The following is a 21,814-nucleotide window of genomic DNA, read 5'->3' as shown; positions in this document are numbered from 1 at the left end:
CAGGTGAGCTTGTTCACACATTTGTTCATCAAGGTTATGACTTGCATGCATGAACGGTTGATTGCATATATACAAAAACAGATCACCACAGATGCAATCCTTTGCAATGGATTCAGTTCACACATTCAGTTGTCAATAAATAAGTGTAGGAACATAGGAACACAGGAATTCTACTACCTTCTACTGAGTTAGACCATTGGTCCATCTAACCCAGTATTGTCGACACTGAATGGCAGCAGCCCTCCAGGGTTTCAGGCAGGAATTTTTCCAGCCCTACCTGGAGATGCCAGGGATTGAACCTGGACCTTCTGCATGCATACCAGTGAGCCTCGCCTCCTCCCCATCAAGTGATGTCCATGTGTGAACCAGCCCTTTGTGCAAGACAAAACATTCATTTGTACACACATGTGCTACTTCTATAACATGTCTAGATGGCTTCTCAAGGTTCTGTAGACTTCTTTTCCTGCCCAATGGCTCAGATTACAATATCCCCTAGTGTTATTTTATCCTCAGAATAGCCCTGGGAGGTAGAGGCTGAAAGACTGGCTTGCATAGTGCTGCAGAATGTCATTCCTGGCTGAGCATGGATTAAAACCCATATATTTTGGCCCATTACACTATATTGGCTTTCAGGGACCTCATCAAAGAAACATCTGCTTAGAAACAACAACAACTTCTCTAAACCGCCCAGACAGCTTCAGCTATGGGGCAGTATACAAAGGTAAATAACAACAACAACATAAATAATAGGGGCCAACTGGCACTTTCACCACTGGTTGAACATTTTACCATTCAGCACAATACTCCAAAGGTTGTGTGTGGCTCTGTGCAATGACAGTGTGGATAATGGGTTGTTTCCATACTTAAGAGTAGACCCATTGAAGTCCTCATGTTTTCAGCAGGTCTACTCTATGTATGCCTAAATATGGAACCAGCCCATCATGTTTTGCAAAGTGGGGGGAAAGACAACTGGAAAAAGTGATTGCTGCTCTGAGAAGCCAGCATGGGCTGCAAAGTATCATTTGATGTTCTGGTTAAAGGTGGGGGAAGGAGAAGAGAGATTTCAGCAGTGGGGACAAAACTCACAGCAACTTTCAAAGAGCTGTTCTTAAACATATTAAGATTCAATTGCAAAATGCAGCATAGTGTAGAGAAATTGGAAGTGGAAAGATCAAAGGGTTCCCACCCACCCCCCCTTTCATACCTCTAGAATTTGGGGTTACCCAGTAAAATTGATTAGCAGCAGATTCAGGACAGACAAAAAGAAAGGACTTCTTCATACAGTGCATAATAAAATCTATGAAATTTGCTGTTCCATCATTTGTTGATGGCCACTGTCTGGGTGGCTTGTTTATTGTAATACTTCTATACTGCTTTATCTATTAAAATCCCTAAGTGGTTCACAACAAAACACAATGTAAAAATATAAAAACAAGATAAAAGTAATACTTAACTAAAACATTTAAACATTAAAAACATTACAGTATCATAAACAATAAAACAGAGTAGCAGAGTCCCTCACAGGTCAGGGAAAGCCTGTGTGAACAAGTGTGTTTTCAAGAGGCATTTAAAACTAGCTACCACTTCTGCTTCTCAAACTACATATAGAAGAGTATTCCAAAGTGTGTGTGCCACCACCGAGAAAGCCGCTACCTGGAAACATTCCATTGGCTGTGGAATGACCAATAAGGCCTCCTCAGAAGATCTTAGGGGTTGATTGTGTGTGTGTGTGTGTGTGTGTGTGTGTATGTATATGTATATGTGTGTGTGTGTGTGTGTGTATATATATATATATATATATATATATATATATATATATATATATGGAAAGATGGTCAGCTAGGCTGAGTTGACTTTAAAAGGGGATTAGACAAATCCATGGAGAATGGATCTTTCAGTGGCTACTAAGCAAGCTGGCTATACAGGACCTCCATGTTTTAGAGGCAATATGCCACTAAATATTAGTGGTAATGTTGCTGGAAACAACCCAGAATGTATGGTTCCCTGTCAAATGAGCCAGTGTCACTACCCACCAGACAGCTGCTTCTGACATATGAATATCAAGTTGATTTAACTTCCTGCTCAACTACAGAAGAGGACAAAAACAGTACACACATTCAGACATGTGTGATAATTCCTATTTGCCTCCCTTCTGAACATCCCCCTGCCCCATTCTTTCAAAATCTTTGCTGTTCCTCTTCAATCCCAGAGTTTTGAATCTGGCCCAAGAACAGCCATGACAAATGCCTTCTGTTGTTGCTATGGTAACCAGGGCTTGCAAAAGGAACCAGGAATCCATGCTTGAAATGACAAAACAGCTTGACCCAGTTTTAATATAAAATAATGATAATGATGATTATGATGACGATAATAATAATACTTTATGAAACTACCTGGCTAGAGGCTGTTCAGAACCCCAGATAACCCACTTCAAGCAGTCTGTAGAAGTTGTGGTAGACACACTGCCACAGTGGACACATGACGTATAACCTATGAGAACAACTTTAAGCTGATGGACTGGTGCTAAAAGTAATGGCTGAAACACCTGTGTGCGTGCATTCCTAGCCATTATGACTGCAAAGGAAAGCTTGTAAACTGGGATTGCTAATATACCCCATTAAATGAGGTTTGGGAGCCTTCTTTCTCCTACTGCTATTTGTGTTTTATTTTATGTTTAAAATATAAACATATTTTACATTTAAAATACCAGAATTCTGTCAGTCAGTAACAGAATACAGCCACTAATACCACAATGTATAACTCTGTGTTCAGAATTTCAAAAGTTAGTATATATTAACCAAGTTTTGATACTATGAGATGTTACTCCACACGCATAGAAGGTACATTTGGATATGCACTAGTATTTGGTGGGCAGTAACCACTGATACACTCCGGGAGAGAGCGGAGGACAGGAAGGCCTGGCGTGCTATGGTACATGGGGTCATGAAGAGTCGGACACAACTTAACGACTGAACAACAAACCACTGATACAGAGAAGGAAAACAGAAGTACTGTTGGGACAATCTACTAGGCTTAAATTCCAATGCAGATATCATGGTTCTATTGGTGCGGACAGGAAACAGGGCCCCTTATGTCTAGGACTGGCACATCAATCAATCGGCCACCACGGCCCAATATGATCAAATATTTCAATATGTAGATGACAGCTTACTTTTTTCTATTTCATTATAGTGTCATGTGTTAGCAAGGGAAAGAGTGAGAGCAATTTGTCCCCTAGCCTAGCAGCAGTTAGGGAAAATCCTAGCAGCATAGCAAAGTTTCTCTCACAGGTCACCTGCTATACCTGCAACCATCTCCAAATGGGAATAAAAGCATTCCTAAGTGGCAAAGGCCATTGCCTAGCAGGATCAGGGGGGCCCACATTCAAATCCTCATTCAGCCATGAAATTAATTAGGGGTTGTTTGCTGGATGTGCAAGCACTTGCACATGCTGCAACACTTCCACAAACTTAAAAGTTGTATACAATGTTTGCAAGCAGCAGCAGTGAAACTGACAATTTCCCTGCTCCCAGTAGAGGTGAAACCACCAGTGGGTTTTAAACACCTTAACAGTCTCAATCTCAAGAGTTTGGGGACTTCTCCAGGAGGTGGGAAAAAGCTTTATAGCTGTTCATCGGAGCCTTCGTGCAGGGACCAGGTAATGTGTGCATGTAGCCGTGAACAAGTGAGGAAGGGGGGGTGGGGAAGACAGCTTTCGTTGGGGGGGGGGGCAAAGAATACATGCATATATGCATAGAACTTGTTCAGAAACTCCATGGCCAGGGGCACAATACAGTTTCTGTGGATGTCCAACACTGTGGGATGGAACAACAGAAAGCTGTACAGAAATAAATGGGTACATTCAGCACATCCCACAAAAACAGGTACTACTACAGTGATACAACAATTAGGTCTAAAAAGGTAGCATTGAAGGGTATGAGCAGAGCTGTGTATATTCCATGTAAATGCAAAGAAGCACAGGGCTCAACATCCAGCTTTCATGTATTTACAACAACAAACATTCCTATCCCTTATGACAGCAAAGATAGGCTTAAACATATGCGGGAAATATCATGTGGTATAAACAGCTCTAAAGACAAACTGGAACATTTAGTATAGAGACAGACAGAGAATGAAGTTAGATTGATAAGGCCTGAAGTTCATTTCTTCCACTTCTCCCCACCCGTGACCTCTATGCCACTATATATATATATGGGCGGGGGTCGGGGAGAGAAATACACAATACAATTTCACATTATATTTAGGGATAACCTCTGTTTATGTGTGCCAATCCCTACCCCCTCCAAAAGAACAGCAAGTAATTTATTTGCATTTGGAAAGCACACACATCTGCATGTAAACTCTCTCCCTCTCCCCTGCCCCAACTCTGAAACCTTGGAGTTGCCTCCTTTCCTGCTGCAACAGTTAGTGCACCTGGGATCAATATAACAACAGCTGTCTACATCTCAAGGATGGTATAGACAACCATTGCAATACTGCTCCCAGAGAGTAACAGAAAATCATAAAGTCAGTATGCTTTACTTTACTGCTTTATGTTGGCTTAAGAAGCAGTGACACTTTTATCACTTTTAAAGCATCATTTCCTGATGAAGAGTTCCCTATCCAAAAGCCTGGATGCTTCTATAGATCAATGCAGGTTCATCCAATGAAACTCTGTACTACTCTGCAATTCATTTCAAAACAAACCCGCATTTTCCCAAAATGTGAATGCAAATAGGTATCATAACTGGTAAAGTTAGCTAGCTCTTTTGAGAAGATTCCTTTTGCAATCTTAAATAGAATAATTCGGGGTCTTGAATCCATAAGAGCACCATACCAGCCTCAGCTGGGGAATTTGAGGACATTAGCAAAAAAGGACTTGGATTCCACTGCATCTTGAGATAATTTGGCCCACATCTTATTAGAACTTGATTTTAAAACATCTGCCTTCCCTAGTATACCATGAAAACACTAGCCTATTTTTATTGCCACCAACTATTCTATACTTCTTGGGAAACAGGCCTGTTTATAAGTCAGTTTGCCATGTCTCTAGTGGCTACACAAGGCGAACACTTTGTATGTATAGTATCACAACAATAGCCCAGTCTGGTTATGCACCATGCAATGCTAAAGCATTTCCTGAGGACACTTCCATTTTAAAGCAGGGGGTCCCTCTTTGGCTGAATGAGACAGCCTGGATGATGTATCATGCCACATCCTACTAGTGACAGGGTGGTGGCAGGGAGAGGGAGGGGGAGACACAAAGATCATCTTTCCCAGGAAGAGGCAGCAAGCACCTGACAACCTCCCACTCCCTACCTGCAGCTCAAGTGAGATCAGCTTTCACGGGCTAACAGAAGATATTGATCTTCAGTGTTGAGAAAGTGGGATCAACTCCATTTCTTTTGCAGGAGTTATCCAACACCCCTTTTATTGACTATCCTGTTTCTTCCCACCTCCCTCAAGTGTCTGCAGTGTTCCTCTTGCCCTGCATTCATATCTTACCCACACCACAAATACAATTTAAACTAATAAGACTGATAATTGAAGGTCCATGAATAGCAATGCAGGCTCTAGGGGGCATAACCCAGGCCCACCCCAGGATGGCACATTGTCACAGATTTAATCTGCAAGGGCTTGATGGCGGGGGGTGTTAGACAAAAAGAGAGGATTTTTAGACTATATTTATAGTCTATTTTTATTAACAGAAAACAAAAAGCCATCCTGAGGTTAGCATGACATGTCTGGAGTTTAATTTCATCCCACAGGGCTGATGTTCTAATCCCCAAAGAAAGTTCTCTTCCTCTGAGTAGAGGTTTATTATTTAGACCTGTCTGTTACAAGATCAGAAAGGGGTGTGTGCAGCATTGTCTTTCTAGCAGGTGCTCATTTCTGGGAAGAGGGCAACAACAAAAAGCAAGCAGACAGAGCAAAGTGGGGGCAAAATCACGCAGACACACCCACATAACCCATGTTTCTCACTGCCCCCAACCATCTAGGATGATCCCTTTGTCATGACCACCTTTCACCAGCATAAACTGCAGAAGGAGCGAGGAGATGGCTCTTGTTGTCATCCTTAAAAGAAGTGCACCCCAAAAAACCATGCAAAAAGGGCAGGGGGAGGGGGGACAAAACAAAATACAGAATTGGGGGAGGGGGGCTTGTAGCCAGGGAGCACATGGGTACACAAACACACAGCGGCTCCAACTGCCACTCCATGACGCACTGATAATTCAAACCAACTGTCCACCTTCTCTCCCCCTCTCTGTTCAAAAGGAATTGAAAGCATCAGGGCATTCTGTCACATTTCCTCCCGGCAAGTGCGAAGAAAGGAAAGTGACAGAAAGGGACACAGACAAAGTGCCCCTTTCACAATCTCAAAATCACTGCTTCACCATTCCGTTAGAAGGAAAGGTGATGGTGGCTGCTGCAAAAAGAGGAAGAGGAGGGCCATGTGTAAGGTGGGGGGAGAACTGAACACTACCACCCCAACCAAAGCAAGGGGAGGGGGGGAATAGGCATCTCTGCAACATGATGTCACGCTGGCTGCTTTCATGCTCAACCTCCCATTCCCTCCTCTCTCTCTCTCTCTCCCCCCCCCCCAAACAGAGAACAGAAGCAGCCACCACCACCAACATGGACTCCGGATTTATTCAAGCAGGAAACGGTATGTCTTCGGCAGCTCTCGGTCCGCACAGAAAGTCACTCACATACACATACGAAACACCCATGGCACATGGGCAGCTTGAATGCACAGACACAGAGAGAAAGACACACAGAGAGAGAAAGAGAGAGACTGACACAGAGAGAGGCAGGTAGCAGCTGAAGAAAGAGCAGAGCACCACTAACCTGGTAGCCATTAGGGACCAGTAGCATACAGTGGAGCAGCTGGGAGTTCATTCATTCATGCAGTTGGGTGGTGGGGGTGGGGAAAGAGGGGGGGTGGACCAGTGAGGAGGTGAAAGGGCTGCGCCCCTCCTGGACCATCGTGAAGCCCTTCTTCCCAAGGAAGCGGGGTGGGGGAGGCTTACACTAGAAGGGAGCCCCTCTCTCTGCAGCACTGCAGAATTGCCTATTCTCGGCCATAGCTGATTCTCTCCCACTGCCGCCCTCTTCTCACACTACAGACTTTTGTTAGTCTGTGCCGAGGTCTCCCTGCCTGCCCCCCCCCCACATACACACAGACACAGATGCTCTCTCATACACATGCACACAGGCAACACCACAGGCACACGCACACAGGCGCACGCGCACATACAGAGTTTATTAGCTGCCTGTTTACATGATGCAATCCTTTGGTGCAGTCAGAGTCCTCAATTATTTACGGCTGCTCTGAATTGGAGCGATACCGGGACTCCTGTTTTTATCAGTCCTATCAGGACCCGAGGAGTTAAACAGGGGGACAAGGACAACTTTAACATCATGCACTTTTAAGAAACAACAGTCCCAGTTTCTTGTCATCAATTCTCAGCGTCAGATGACTTTCAGAAGCGATAACATAGGGGATTGTTTTTATTTTTGTTTTAAACCTACCCCTTTCTGTCTCATATTGGTATTTTTCATTTAGCATTTCACCAGGCGGAGGTCAGTTGCTCTTATTCTGATCAGTGCATCTCCAGGTAAATTTCATTGATATCGTATCCAGAGCCAATGCCAGCACTAAATCCTGCATAGCTCCCGCCCACCATCTCACTTCCTTGAGTTCTTGGGATCTTTATACTGGACATTTAAGAGCAGCCACTTAGTTGACATGTCTGCATAAAACACACCAGCCTCCACACCAAACAAGATTGCTATACAAAGTGTGATGAACAGATGCATGTCCATAAATTTATTTATTGCTCAAATGTATAGGCCACTTTTCACAATATATTTCTCCCAAAGCAGCTTACCTAATAAAACTAAAAATATTTAGACAAATACAACAAAAGAAACAAAAAAAACATAATTTTTAAAACAATCAAACTTACAACAATTCAAACCTTAAAAGAATTCAAGGCCGGCCAGATGAAAGGTAGTAATACTGGCACAAAACCCAGAGCCAATCTCAAACAAAGGCAGACCAATAAAGAAAGAGCTTAAGGGACCGTCTAAAAGATAGTAGGGGGTGGGGAGCCCAATCTATATCCTGGGGAAGGGAGTTCCACACATAAGGGGCCACTGCCAGCAGACCCTTATACCCAGCACCCTGACCGCTGCTAAAGGCAGGTGAACAAGCAGGGCCCATGTAGCAGATCTTAAAGTTTGGGCAGATTGGTCCAGGCACAGGCAGTTCTTCAAGTAACTTGGTCCCAAACCATTCAGGGCTTTAAAAGGCCAATACCAGCACTTCGAATTGAGCCCGGAAGCAAACAGGCAGCCAGAGTAGCTGGTGCGAAATTGGTGTAACATGGTCTGAGCACCTTGACCCTAGCAGCATCCAGGCCTCCATGTCCTGCACTAGCTGAAGCTTCTAAACTGTCTTTAAAGGCAGCCCCACGTAAAGCACATTGCAGTAGTCTAGCCCAGATGTAACCAGAGCACAAGTGCCTGAGGTGAGATCTGCTGTATCCAGATAGGGCCTTCCTGGTGGGCTGAGCTCAGTCAGTGGTACTGGGGGAAGTTTGTTCTACCCCATGGCTTTTGGCCTATGGGGTGCTACATGGCTTTATTCTGCCCCACATGCTTTTCAACATTTATATGAGGCTAGGAGGGGAAGTCTTCAGAGGCCTGAGCTGAGCTGTCATCAGCATGCTAATGACATAGCAGTACCTCATGTTTCTACCTACTGATCTCAGGGAAACTGTGGAACTCCTGAACAGGTGTCTGGAGGAACGCATGCAGGCAAACTTAATCTAGCTGAAATTTAATCCAGACAAAATGGAAACCCTGTGGGTGGGAAAGCCAGTAGATCTAGTTAGAAGTGCTCAACCAGTCCTAGGTGGAGTCATACTCTGTCTGAAATATCATGTTCACAGTTGGGGGCGGTCTCCAGGACTTGGCGCTATCTCTGGAGGCACAGATGGCTAATCCTAGCTTAATACCGAGCCACCCAGGCTAATCCTAGCCAGATGACCTACCAGATGCCACAGTCAATGGTATCGAGGGCTACTGAGAGGCCAACAAGAACCAACAGTGTCAAACTCCCCCTGTCTATTCCTTGGCATTAAATCATCCACCAGGGTGACCAAGACCATTTATGTACCAGGCCCCAAAGTGGATTGAAATGGGTCTAAATAATCACTTTAATCCAAGACTGTCTGGAACTGAGAAACCACCACCCTCTCCAGGACCTTCCTCAAAAAAGAAACATTGGATACTGGGTGGGAGTTGTTCAGGACCAAATCTGATTTTTTTTCCCCCAATAGCAGTCTTACTATTGATGTTTAAAAGGCAGCTGGCAATATACTTCCTCTCAAGTCAGTGTCCACCATTTCTGAGATCCACAACAACTGGCAGTTCTTACTAGCCAGGAAGGGCAAGGATCCAAAAAGCCAGTGGTAGGCCTCACTCCTCCAAGCAGCTTGTCCACATCCTCAGATTGCACAAGCTGAAAAGTATCTTAACACAATATGGGCAGCTGGAATTCTAGCTAAATCTACCTCTGACAAAACTATGGCATCCAACTTCGAATGAATGCAAGCGACTTTAATTGCAAAATGCAATGCACATTGGTCACAGTGGACCTTTGTAATCACTGTTTCTTATGTGTGTTTGGTTTTGCTCATCATGAGTCTTGTGCTATCTGTGCTCTAGTCATTGGCACAACCATTGTACTGCCTCTGGAAAACAAGGGAGGTGACATGGCTCTATGACTAGGTCAAAGAAGTTTGAGTGTGATTGTATTAATGACCATCTCCCTATCCAAGACAAAGACAAGAGCCCTGGCAGGACTGGCTGCAGGAAACTCTCCCAGATACCCCAGGAAACCCTCTGGATCCATCAGCCTCTGACAGCAGGCCATAGAATAGGCCCTCCACCCCTGCAAGGGCTACAAATTGTCACAAGATCAATGGCCCCATTATCGTTACAAGCTCCCTTACCTACACAGCATTATCCTTTAAGCCAAGACAGAATATAAAGTCTAACATGTGACCTGCTATATGTGTTGGGTCAGATATAATCTGAGATAGGCCCATGGTTGCCATGGATGCCATGAAACCCCAAACCACTACACACAAGGCAGCCTCAGTGTGTACATTAAAATCCCCATAACCAAAAAGCCTGGGAGTCTTCAACATAGCATTAGAGACCACCTCCACCAGCCCAGGCAGGGAGACTGTTAGGCAATGGATGGTACACTAGGAGTGGATGATACACTTACAGAATTCCTGTCCCTGATCTTCAACATCACGTACAAACTCAAACTCCATCAACTACCTCCATCAAATGGGGTACCTGACCAGGGAGATGTTATCCTTCTAGACCATGGCTACTCCACCCCTGCTCCCACCATTCAAGCTATACTTGGTGCTGGATCAGGTATCCTGATGGACATGTCTGGAAGAGATTAACAACCATATAATAAATACCGATGTGTGCCTGGGACCATGATGTTATGGCTGTAAACTGTTCACACTTATACATGTTTACGTCGGAAAACCAATGTTAACACTATTATAACCACAGCAAACACAACTATTGTGAAAGGTGTGGAGCTCCTCTAACTTGTGTGATTGCAGAAAAAGCATGCTGAACACCCTAAGTTAGAGCAAGAATCTGAAGAATTGTGTTTGCAATGCCTTGCTGTGCAGTGCCTTGGTTTCAGAGCCAATCACTTGAAGCAATATCTTTAAGATAGAGCAGGCATCTAATTCCCACCAAAAGCACAGGGAGTGCTCAGTGCCCCAACCCACATACATAGATAACTCTAGCACACTCTTGTTGTGCTAAAGGACTGCCCAGTCTCAGCAAAGCAGTAGTAGGCAGGTAGAAACTGACAACAATGAATGGGAAGGGGAGCACAGACTGAAATTATAGCAGGACCCTGTGCCAAATCTGCAGTTAGTTATAAGTTATGCATGACTCTAGACCACAGAAAAGAGCAAGCAAAGCCTCCAGGAATTCAGGCAATATGTCAGCACTGAAGATCAGAATGAGTAAACAAATTTTAACAGCTCTCGGACTAGACAGAAGAAAAGCAGCTTCCAGTGGAATGTAACAAGAGGTACTCCACCAAGACAGTAGCAGAAGCTTTCCTACAACTTCTCTTCATTGTGTACACAATGGTGGACTCTCAAATTAAGACTCCCAGAGCCTTAGGGATCTTTGGGCACATGTTTGTTTAAGTAGGAGTCTTGAGATTTGGGGCTTCTGTGCCATCTAGTATGGAATCTAGGAAATTTAACTAATCACTCTTTTTTTAAGGAGAACATTTATAATCCTAAACATGTGGGAAAGTTTTCAGTGTATTTAAAGATTGGAAGGCAAACTGAGCAGACAGTCCAGTTGTCGAATGTCCAAACAGCATCTTCCTAACCCCAAAGATTCCTAGAACTGAGATCAAAAGGGTGGGAAAACTCAGTCCCATGGCCCTGCTCTCAGACTCTTAACCTTAGGTAACAACCAGCTAAGATACATCAGCATCAGCCCTTGGCTGCAAAAGCAAGCCAGTCCATTTGGCTGGGAAAGACAACGGAAGATGGACCAGTTGTTTGCTTTACTAGTGACGAGGTCTGACAACTATACAAGCCCAAGAAGCCTGTTATCCTGTATAGCACTTTGAGTACCAGTTATAGCAAATAATGAATTCTATAAATGCTGGAAACAATGGAAAGAATATTAATAATAGAAGAGGCTAGCACTTAAGAACTACAGAGAACAACAAAATGCTGCAATGGCAGAAGGATACATACCTGCAGAGTCCTTTGGGTTTTGCATAGACTGATTTTTATTATGCTTTGAAGAATGGCTATTCCATTGTCTTCTACTCTGCTAAAAAAAAGTGTTCCAGACAAATCCTGAAAACCAGTAAAGAGTACTTGCAAACTCTGTATAGACTTTGCTTCTTTTTAAACATTGTCTATTTAGTACAGTATTTAGTATTCGTTAATTATGTTTATATATATATTCGTAATCATGGATCACTGCCTTGTTGTGGCGAAGGGGCTTGCGTAACTCAGTGAAGCCATAAGCTATGCCGTGCAGGGCCACCCAAGACAGACAGGTCATGGCGGAGAGTTCTGACATAATGTGGTCCACTGGAGAAGGAAATGGCAACCCACTCCAGTATTCTTGCCAAGAAAACCCCATGGAACGTATCACAAGGCTAAAAGAGATGACGCCGGAAGATGAGCCCCTCAGGTCGGAAGGTGTCCAATATACTACTGGGGAAGAGCAGAGGGTATTTCCAAGTAGTGCCAGAAAGAGTGAAGCGGCAGGGCCAAAGCCGAAAGGACACTCAGCTGTGGATGTGTCTGGCGGTGAAAAGAAAATCCGATGCTGTAAAGAACAATATTGTTTAGGAACCTGGAATCTCAGATCAATGAATCAAGGGAAGCTGGAGGTGGTCAAACATGAGATGGCAAGATTGAACATCGACATCTTGGGAAGCAGCGAACTAAACTGGACAGGCATGGGTGAATTTAATTCAGGTAACCATCATATCTACTACTGTGGGCAAGAATCCCTTAGAAGAAATGGAGTAGCACTCATAGTCAACAAAAGGGTGGGAAAAGCAGTACTGGGGTACAATCTCAAAAACAATAGAATGATCTCAGTACGAATCCAAGGCAAACCATTCAACATCACAGTAATTCAAGTCTATGCCCCAACCACTGAGGCCGAAGAAGCTGAAGTTGATCGGTTCTATGAAGACCTACAACACCTTCTAGAACTAACACCAAAAAAAGATGTCCTCTTCATCATAGGGGATTGGAAGGCTAAAGTAGGAAGTCAAGAAATCACCGGGATAACAGGCAGGCATGGCCTTGGTGTACAAAATGAAGCAGGACAAAAGCTAATAGAGTTTTGCCAAGAGAACACGCTGATCATAGCGAACACTCTTTTCCAACAGCACAAGAGGCGACTCTACACATGGACATCACCAGATGGTCAATATCGAAATCAGATTGATTATGTCCTTTGCAGACAAAGATGGAGAAGCTCTATACAGTCAGTAAAAACAAGACCTGGAGCTGACTGTGGCTCAGATCATGAGCTTCTTCTTGCAAAATTTCGGCTTAAATTGAAGAATGTAGGGAAAACCACTAAACCATTCAGGTATGACCTAAATCATATCCCTTATGAATATACAGTGGAGGTGAGGAATAGATTTAAGGGATTAGACCTGATAGACAGAGTGCCTGAGGAATTATGGACGGAGGTCCGTAACATTGTTCAGGAGGCAGCAACTCAATCCATCCCAAAGAAAAAGAACTGCAAGAAAGCAAAGTGGATGTCTGATGAGGCTTTACAAGTAGCTGAGGAAAGAAGGGAAGCGAAAAGCAAGGGAGAAAAGGGAAGATATATCCAACTGAATGCAGAGTTCCAGAGAATAGCAAGGAGAGACAAGAAGGCCTTCTTAAATGAACAATGCAAAGAAATCGAGGAAAACAACAGAATGGGAAAGACTAGAGATCTCTTCAAGAAAATCGGAGTTCTCAAGGGAACATTTTGTGCAAAGACGGGCATGATAAAGGACAAAGAAGGCAAAGACCTAACAGAAGCAGATGAGATTAAGAAGAGGTGGCAAGAATACACAGAAGAACTAAACAGGAAAGAACTTAATGTCCCTGATAGCCATGATAGTGCGGTCACTGAACTTGAGGCGGACATCCTAGAGAGTGAAGTCAAGTGGGCCTTAGGAAGCATTAGTAACAACAAAGCTAGCGGAGATGACAGTACTCCAGCTGAGCTATTTAAAATCTTAAAAGATGCTGCTGCTAAAGCGCTGCACTCAATATCCCAACAAATTTGGAACACTCAACAGTGGCCACAAGACTGGAAAAGGTCAGTTTACATTCCAATTCCAAAGAAGGGCAACGCAAAAGAGTGTTCAAACTACCGCACAATTGCGCTCATTTCACATGCCAGCGAGGTGATGCTCAAAATCCTACAAGCTAGGCTTCAGCAGTATGCGAACCGAGAACTACCGGAAGTACAAGCTGGGTTTCAAAGAGGCAGAGGAACTAGAGATCAAATTGCCAACATTCGCTGCATCATGGAGAAAGCAAGAGAATTCCAAAAAAAGTCTATTTTTGCTTCATTGACTACGCTAAAGCCTTTGATTGTGGATCACAACAAACTGTGGCAAATTCTTAAAGAGATGGGAGTACCAGACCACCTTACCTGTCTCCTGAGAAACCTGTACGAGGGTCAAGAAGCAACAGTAAGAACCAGACATGGAACAACCGAGTGGTTCAAAATTGGGAAAGGAGTACGACAAGGCTGCATATTGTCACCCTGCTTATTTAACTTATATGCAGAGTACATCATGAGAAATGCCGGGCTGGATGAATCACAAGTCGGAATTAAGATTGCTGGGAGAATTATCAACAACCTCCGATATGCACACGATACCACCCTAATGGCAGAAAGCAAAGAGGATCTAAAGAGCCTCTTGTTGAAGGTGAAAGAGGAGAGTGCAAAAGCTGGTTTGAAACTCAACATTAACAAAACGAAGATCATGGTATCTGGCCCCATCACTTCCTGGCGTATAGAAGGGGAAGAAATGGAAGCAGTGACAGATTTTATTTTCTTGGGCTCCAAGATCACCGCAGATGGTGACTGTAGCCATGAAATTAAAAGACGCTTGCTCCTATGGAGGAAAGCTATGGCAAATCTAGACAGCATAGTAAGAAGCAGAGACATCACCTTGCCGACAAAGGTCCGTCTAATCAAAGCTATGGTTTTCCCAGTAGTAATGTATGGCTGTGAGAGCTGGACTATAAGGAAGGCTGAGCGCCAAAGAATTGATGCTTTTGAACTGTGGTGCTGGAGAAGACTCTTACGAGGCCCCTGGACTGCAAGGAGGTCAAATCAGTCCATCCTAAAGGAAATCAACCCTGACTGCTCATTGGAAAGACAGATACTGAAGCTGAAGCTGAAATATTTTGGCCACCTAATGCAGAGAGAAAACTCCCTGGAAAAGACCCTGATGCTGGGAAAGACTGAAGGCAAAAGGAGAAGGGGACGGCAGAGGATGAGATGGCTAGATAGCATCACCGATGCAATGAATATGAACTTGAGCACACTCCGGGAGAGAGCGCAGGACAGGAAGGCCTGGCGTGCTATGGTCCATGGCGTCATGAAGAGTCGGACACGACTGAACGACTGAACAAAATATATTCGTAAATATCAGCTTAAGAACTGAGCTTTGCCAAAAACTCACTAAGTGGTCTCAAGGCTGCTCTCGGCTTTAGCTCCTCATCTGCAATATTGTCTTCCACAGTACCGCCCGACTTCACTGAGCTGTTGTAAGGCATACGGAGATAACATATGTGAAGCACTATGAACATGTTAAATAGAAATGTTACATTTCTCTAGAATTGGAACAGACAGGGACACTGGAACATGCCTTTAATATCTAGATCATGGTCATATTAGTATGGATGCACATATTAGTATAGATGCATACTAATAATCTAGTATGCAATTTGAAGGTGTGGAAACCTGACAGATGGAGCCCTGATCTCTCCCCATTAACATCAATTTTGCAAAATGAAGAAATTATACAACAGCACAATCCTATGCATGTCTCCTCAGAAGTAAACTCCACTGAGTTCAATGGGATTTATTCCTAGGTAAGTGTACACAGAATGGCCGCCTAAGTGTACTAGGCAATATACTAATTTGAAAAGTAAGTGATATAACAAAAGCTAAAGATATTGTTATTGATTATCTATGACCATATTATTTAGAACTTGTGGCTAAAATGTGGGGAATAAACCATCCTTCCCTTCCCCCTTACTTTCAGATAAACCACAGTATTCGCAGTTTGAAAGATACTGATATATGGTCAAGCCAGAACTAGTTCATTTCTGAGGATCCTTTGATCCAAGCGGGCATTAATTTAATAGGGACAAATGCTAAGTTCTGCAGCTAGGAAAAAGAAACCAAATGCACAGTTACAAGATGGGGGATACGTGGCTCAACCACACTACGAGCGAGAAGGATCTTGGAATTGTTGTCGATCACAAGCTGAATATGAGCCAACAATGTGATGTGGCTGCAAAAAAGGCAAATGCTATTTTGGGCTGCATTCATAGAAGCATCGCTTCCAAATCCCGGGAAGTACTAGTTCCCCTCTACTCAGCACTGGTTAGGCCTCATCTGGAGTACTGTGTCCAGTTCTGGGCACCACACTTTAAGAAGGATGCAGACAAACTGGAGAGGGTTCAGAGGAGGGCAACAAAGATGATCAGGGGACTGGAAACAAAGCCCTATGAAGAGAGACTGAAAGAACTGGGCATGTTTAGCCTTGAGAAGAGAAGACTGAGGGGAGATATGAGAGCACTCTTCAAGTACTTGAAAGGTTGTCACAGAGAGGAAGGCCAGGATCTCTTCTCGATCATCCCAGAGTGCAGGACACGGAATAATGGGCTCAAGTTACAGAAAGCCAGATTCCGGCTGAACATCAGGAAAAACTTCCTGACTGTAAGAGCAATACGACAATGGAACCAATTACCTAGGGAGGTGTTGGGCTCTCCCACACTGGAGGCCTTCAAGACCAGGCTGGACAGCCATTTGTCAGGGATGCTCTGACTTGGATTCCTGCATTGAGCAGGGGGTTGGACTCGATGGCCTTGTAGGCCCCTTCCAACCCTACTATTCTATGATTCTATGATTCTATGATTAAGGAAATTATTAAAAGCTTTCTATTAGAATGGAAAGGTCTATAGGTTTATCCATTTCAAACAAAATGGGAGAAAGGTGCTATAGCAAAAGATGATACGAACAGATTCTGGCAAAATATATAGTCTAACAGCACAATCCTATACATGCTTGCTTAGAAGCACGTCCCATTGAATTCAATGGGGTTTACTCCCAGGCAGATGTGCATAGGTTTGCACTGTAAATTGCTGTGAATGTCATCTTTTTCAAAAAGATGGTATATCAACAGTGCTTGACCCTTTTATACCTAATGGTGGGTGCAGATGTATGCTAGCTGGCTATTACCTAATTGTTGAACCTCTAGAAGATCAACAAATTAGATCATTCAAGATCCTGGAGATGCAATGCACAACCAGCAGATCTTACTCAAATATTTATATCCCAATTTTCTATTTGGAAGGAAACAACCAAAATAGCTCCCAGTAGATAGGCTGGCCTTGCCCTAAAATAAAGCATTATTGGCAAAGTATAAAAAATAATAATTTAAAAGATTACTGGGTGTGAATTCCCCAGAGACCTGGAGACTTCTCCTCTAAACAATGTAAAAAGCAAAATAGAAAAACTGTGATATGCTGCTTATTATAACTTATTATGCACAGTGATAACTGGAGTTACAGCTAACTTGAAAAATAATTAACCACTACTACTGATGTTTATTTTAACGGCAGGGGGCGGGGAGCATACAGAATGTAGCCGAATTGATGAAATAATGAATTATATTAGACTTGGGAAGAGTCAACAACAAAACCCTGGGGGAGGGAATGGATTTGATTCATTCAGTATTTGAATAAGGAATCATGATCATGTTCAGCAATTTTCTTTGTTGTATAACTTCCTCCTTTTCTGTATTTGTCAGACTTGTATTTAAATAAGGAGTGGGATGGATAAATAGGGAGTGGGATGTTTTCATAATTTTGAAGCTCTTTTCCTTGAGGAAAAATGCTATGGCTCAAAACATGATGCAACTTTTTTTAATAACAAGTCTTCATCCACGTTCTGTAAGTTGTTGTTCTTCTACAGCTCACAAGCAACTAATATTTTGGGCATCACACACATGCACAAAGGGAATTATTGCCACATGAAGAATTCCAAAAAATATATACTGGGATTGGAGGAGCCATTCACTTGGCACTTTTCACTTGGTAGTGGAAACAAAGGCCACGGATACTTTGCTAACCGTCCATTTTCTCACTGTTTGTCCTGGCTTCTGCTTGGCTGCCTCAGCTGTAACCCAAGTGCCTCCATTAATATTACATCTCTCAGGTGATGGGAAATGACTCACCTGTCCAGGTAATTAAAGCCTGAGGCTGATGCCAGGCAGGCCAGACACTCAGCAGTCAGAGTTGTAAAGATCCTGCTGCCATAGAGGCAACCTTAATCGCCCAACTGGGGAGTGCTGTCGGACTGCTTCACAAACCAAATCATGGGACTTTACACCATAAAGAAAGTCCACCCCATAAAACCTCCATTAGAGATGAGTTATTGGGAACTTGTAACCTCCTTTAGTTTTATTTCCCTTTACCAAATTGATGGTATTTCTACAGGACAGTTCCTTACAGCACTGTTAGACATGACTCAAAGGGCATTGGAAAGGTTCCTCTAGGGGTGGACGAAAGTCCCTTACCTGTCGTCGAAGGACATTCGCGGTGGGGGGGAGGCGCTTCGCTGCTCCCCCCGCGAAGTTCAGGCCGGGGGGGAGGCTTCCCGCCTCGTCCCGGCCAAAATTCAGGCCAGGGGGGAGGCTTCCCGCCTCGCCCCAGCCGAAATTCAGGCCGGGGAGGAGGCTTCCCGCCTCGCCCGGCCGCGAACGTGAAAGTTTTTTTTTAAAAAAAAAAACTCCCCCTGATAGGCTACGTGACGATTCACGTAGCCTATCACGGCTAGATCTGCAAAGTCAGCCGTGATAGGCTACGTCAATCATCACGTAGCCTATCACGGGTGACTTTAAAAAAAAAAAAAGCGCGTACGCTAATGGCGGCCCCCATAGGGAGCCGCCATTCGCGTTCCTTATTTAGTCGCTGTAGTCTATGTAAATGTTTACGTAGACCACAGCAAAAATAAGGGCAACGCAAATAGCGTTTTTTTTTTCTTTGATTGCAATGGCGGCGGCGGCAGCCGGTCGAAAGACCGGCTGCCGCTCCCGCCCTGCTCGAACACCCACCGAACCACCGGCCGGACCCGCCACTGGGAGGGACATTCCGTGAAGGTAAGTCCCGTCCCGGGGGGGGGGTGCGGGGGGCGGGGGGGTTCGGAGGATTTCCCCCCGAAACTTGTTCGGGGGGCCGAACACGTTGGCACTCGGCCCCCTGAAGTTTCGGGGTGAAATTCTCCGCCATCCCTAGGTTCCTCCTGTGCAAGCACAGGGTCATTACTGACCCCTAGAGGGATACCGCTTCTGCTGGCGTTTTCATGGCAGACTGTAGTGGGGTGGTTTGCCATTGCCTTCCCCAGTCGTGACTACCTTTCCCCCAGCAAGCTGGGTACTTATTTTACTGACCTCGGGAGGATGAAAGGCTGAGTTGTCCTGAGCCGGCTACCCGGCTTCCGCTGGGATTGAACTCAGGTCGTGGGGAGAGTTCCGGTTGCAATACCGCCGCCTACCACTCTGCACCACACAAGGCTCTCAAAGGGCATTATCAGGATTCAAAGATCTACCTTGTCTCCCTGAAGCTTAAGAACAGATACATTTTCTACCACTGAGGTTGAAACTGTGGATAGATGTTTCACTTTATCGATGGCATTCTCCAAATTAGTCAAAAGCACTGCCTCAGATGTTGAGTGAGCCTTCAGAACAGGAAACCAGCTGCTCTGTACAACACCCACCCTGAGCGCTAGAGGTAAGGTAAACTACATATGAAACGAAGCAAACTGTGCTGGATGATCCATTAGATGTCCTCTAGTCACAATCTGAAAAATGTCCCACCCCATGCACCTTCTCTCTACCTCAATGAGTTTGGCAGCAACAGCACACACAAAGCTTCCACTCCCACAGCACTTCATATCAGGGAATGAATCTCTAATGCAAGTGGGTCATACAGTGTGACTGGCTTGCTAGTTGCAACGGGGTGGAAAGGAACCCCCGACTCCACTGCACACTTTGGAATCCAAAGGAAGAATGGTGCAGATGTTCAGGCATTCTCTCATTTCCACTCTCATTTCTGACGGGCTTGAGCACGCCTAAGTGTTCCCACAAATATGTGAGGAAGTGCCACAAATAATAGCATGATGAACCCTATATTCTGATGTAGAACAACAGCTCCACCAAGATTCGGCATGCTGCTGAGAAGCAACAGCCTGGGTTTCATCCCCATTCCCAGGTTAGTCCTTTTTCTACAATAACCCAACTGGGTCAAAACTGGCTAGTCCACTTGTAATGCAAGTTCAGAATCATTAAGATGGGGGAACCAGCCTCTAAATACATTTTTGATTGGCTGTCTAGGCAAGCGGTAGGAAACCTGGTACCCTCCAGATGTTTTGGACAACAACTCCCATAATCACTGACCATTGGCTATGCTGGTTGAGGCTTAAGGGAGTTGTGGCCCAAAACATCTGAGGGCACCAGGTTGCCTATCCTTGGTCTAGACCATTTATAGAAATGGAATCACTCTCAGCATTGGTCAAAACAATCCATTTTCGTTATGAGGCTGGGCTTTTAGTGATTTCAAATTCCTATAAACAGATGAAGCATCACCATAGTATTTTTTGTCTCCTTGGAACCATCTAAAAAAGAAGTCCAAAGATGGACTATCACACCCTAAGATCATCTTTCCTACAAGGAACTCTGCACATGCCTTGAAACAATAGGTTCTACTCCACCAGGTAAAACGTAACTAGCTAAGTTAGATTTTATTTGCAAATCTTTGCATGTGATTGTTGCCTTCTGTTCTTCCCTTCTCTCAAATTAATTTCTAAGAACCCTTTGACATTTGGCTTTGTTGATTTAAAAGGCATGTCTCTGGAACATGTCTCTAGAATCTTCCCTATGTGCTAAGACTGCATGGTTGTTAGGCTTTTCTTCTAAGGATAGTTCAGCAAGATTGTGTAAGGTTTAGAGGGTTGAGGAAAGTATAGCCAAAGCTCCTTTCTGATTATTTTTTCTTAGACCTAGGCTAGAGAGAGGGTTCCTTGTCTGTAGGTCTTAGACACCCCTCCCCACACACACACTGGCCAAGCAGCGGGACAGCTTAGGGTGGGAGTAGGCAACGTAGCATCCATAGCCTGGACATCTTTCTTGGATGTCCACAGAGGTGCCCTACCCCTCAAACTTAAAACAAACAAAAAACTTTCTTAAGAGCAACTGGGAGGGGCTCAGAGACATTCTTAGGAAATTAGTTTCCTCTGCAGCTGGCCCAGCCACCAAGGAAAAGAAGGGGTGGAGGAAGAGAGATTCCTGACACTTCTCTCTGGTAAACTGTGGGGGGGGGGAGGCTAAAGAGGGCAGTGAGGGGCTAGGGAGAGCAGGAAAGCCAGCAGAAAGACCGTTGGGGTGTGGGGAGAGCAATAGGAAGCCAGTGGGGGCTTGGGGAGCCAGCTAGGAGCAACCTGGGGGGTTAGGGAGGGTTGTTCACTCATATATCTGAATGGATGGGGGCTGCATGTGTGTGAGAAAGAGAGGGGGGGATTACGGGGGATTTTGGAGAGATCCTGAAACAGGGTGAGTATGGTTTTCCATGTGTGAGGAGCACGAGGGGGGAGAGATGGGGGGTGCGAGAGAGAGAGAGGGGGGGGGATCTGTACGGGTAGTGATCTAGAGTGAGAAAGAAAAGAGATGTGGGAGAAGGAGTTGGCTAGCAGAGGGTCAGGGGGAGAAAATAATCAGTCAACATTTATTATACAGTCACAGACCCACTGAAGGAACAAAGACACACCCAAGACAGTCAGGTTAAGGTAAATTACAATATGTGGACTAAAATAAATAAGAAAGTACTTTAAAATCACCAAGATAAAAATGTAATCTGCTAAATTAAAATATACAGACTATGATATATAATGCAATAGATTA

The 21,814-nt window shown here is 44.3% G+C and overlaps 1 protein-coding gene across 5 annotated transcripts in view; it reads right to left on the bottom strand.

Annotated features, from left to right (window-relative positions):
* The window catches only part of GRAMD1B (GRAM domain containing 1B), a 180,918-nt gene that overhangs the window by 61,482 nt on the left and 97,622 nt on the right, over positions 1 to 21,814 (bottom strand). The window lies entirely within an intron of this gene.

Source organism: Heloderma suspectum, chromosome 6 (genome assembly GCF_057233095.1).
Source record: "Heloderma suspectum isolate Gila_16-S chromosome 6, 16-S_ref, whole genome shotgun sequence".
NCBI classification, from domain to species: domain Eukaryota; kingdom Metazoa; phylum Chordata; class Lepidosauria; order Squamata; family Helodermatidae; genus Heloderma; species Heloderma suspectum.
The sequence above is the reverse complement of the archived record's forward strand: the minus strand, read 5'-3'. Positions and strand labels throughout refer to the sequence as shown.